Genomic DNA, 2,405 nt, shown 5'->3' on the forward strand with positions numbered 1-2,405 from the left:
CTGGTGGACTCTAACGGGGCACCTGGTGGATTCTAACGGGGCATCTGGTGGACTCTAACGGGGCACCTGGTGGACACTAATGGAGCACCTGGTGGATTGTAATGGGGCCTTTGGGATTGCAGCCATATGATGCACCCATTGCCTTTGAAATGACTCTTTTCTTCCCTGGGGTGGTTTTCATTAACAGGCAAGTGCTTAATCACTGCACCATTAGAGCTTAGACACAAAGGTGTCTCAGTACTAATACTCAACCACTCATTGGGACCAATTAAGAACAAACCCATGACTGGTCCTCCAGCTGGTTTCAGTTTCGGGGCTCTAAATTTCCATGGAGATCGTCCATCTTTCTCCTGAGGAGCCACTGGTGAATTTGAACTGCCAGGGAGAGGCCTTTGGGTTAGCAGTGCAGCCGCCAGAGTTTCCCGATGGGTTAGTAATCTCAGCAAACTCCAAGAAAAGAAAAGAAAAGGTACTTCTTGTAGTAAAGACCTTATAGAGACTAAAGATTTCAAAAAAACCAGCAGTGAGTTAAGTGCCTAATTTAGATGCAAACAGAACTGGTGGCAGGAGACATCAAAGAGAATTCTCCCAGCTCTTTCTCATTCCAGGAATCCTCCTGAAGCTAAGGATTTCGTGAGTCATTAACCCAGGAATCAACACTTTATAGTTATTCTTTCAGTGCAGAAAAATCACTTGGGCAAAACAAAGGGACATCCAAATTAACTTCTGTGCGTGTCATGGTGGTGCAAAGGGGTATACCCATTGCTAATGAGTCTATTTCAGCCTATAGCAACCCCATAGGTTTGAATCCACCAGTATCTCTGAAGAAGAAATATGGAGAATCCCTTTCTGTGCAATTTATAGCCTCAGAAACCCAAGGGAGGGTCAGCCACAAGTCAGCTATGACTTGACAGTAATAGTCTGAGACAGAAGAGAGTAGAACTGTTGTCATGGTCATGTGCCATTGAGTTGCCTGTGACCCACCCACAGCAACCCCATAAACAACAGCTCCGAAGCCTGCCCTGTCCTGAGCCAGTCTCACTCACTCTGATACATCTACCTCCATTGCCTCAGTTACTGTTTAAATCCATCTCATCTGGGGTCTTCCTCTCCTGCGCTATCCCTCCACCTTCTGAGCATGATGTCCTTCTCCAAGCACTGGTTCTTTCTGGTAACACGCCCAAAGTATGTGAGACGAGCTTCAAAATCCTAGCCCGCAAGGAGAGACTTGGTTTCACTGTCTCCAAAACATACCTATTTGTTTTCTTGGCAGTCTATGGTATGCTCAAGACTCTTCTCCAGCACCACAACTCAAAGGATCGATCAATTCTTCTGTCATCCTTATTCATTGTCCAACTCTCTGATGCATTGCAAGTAATTGTGAAAACCATGTCCTAGATAAGGCACACTTTAGGTTTTAGACCTATGTTGTTGCTTCTCAGTATTCAGGAGATGTCCCTGACAGTGTAGAACTGTGGAATATTGTTTACTATCCAAAAGGTTGTTGGTTCAGATATACTCAGTGACACTTCAGAAGGAGGACCTGGTGTTCTTCGTCCAAAAGATCACACCATCACCAACCCACATGGCCACTGAGTTGATTCTGACTTGTAAATATCCTATAGGACCCAATTAGTTTGGAAGCTGTTAAGTGTTAACAGGAGCAGACTGCCTAATCTTTCCCACACATCTGTATTCAGTTGTGACACGCCAAGTCACGATGAGCCTGTACTTGGCTTGATCATTGACTTCTTTCCAGTGCTCGTTGCCCTGGCTCTGGTGGACTCGTGGATGAGGAGCTGCACTGCCAACCCAAAGGCAGGTGAATAATAGGCCATCTCATGTGCTTTACCTGCTTGAAAGGTGGTCATGAGTTCTAGTTCAGCAATGAGCAAGCAAATAAGCCCAATACATTTTTTTAAGACTCTTCACAATTTAGCTGTTTCACATGTCAGCTAGCATATCACTTCTTCCTGAAAGCCTCTAATTTCCATCAATTTCATGTTTTGTTTTTCAAAGGACTGTATTTGGAAAAGGATACCATGCTTGGAAAAATGGAGGGTCAGCAAAGGAGGAGACCTCAAATGAGATTACTTGACAGAGTGGCTGTTACAATGGGCTCCAGGGTGGCAGAGGTGCTGAGTACCGCATAGAGTAGGGTTCAGATGTGTTGCCCACTGAATTGTTATGAGTTGCAGCTGACGAGACTACAGCTAACGATAACACATAGTCCCTGGATCCCGTGTATTTTTAGGACTTACACAGACGGTGTCCAAGGCCAATATTCCAAAAGAATGGGTTAATATTATGGGAGCATAATATACACAGCTTAGTAGATGTGAGCTACAAGTAGCACAAACCTTTCCAAAGCAAATAAGCTGACATATTTATGGGTTTGGAAACAA

This window comes from Elephantulus edwardii, unplaced genomic scaffold (genome assembly GCF_000299155.1).
Source record: "Elephantulus edwardii isolate Elephantulus edwardi_28Jun2011 unplaced genomic scaffold, EleEdw1.0 scaffold00085, whole genome shotgun sequence".
Lineage (NCBI taxonomy): Eukaryota > Metazoa > Chordata > Mammalia > Macroscelidea > Macroscelididae > Elephantulus > Elephantulus edwardii.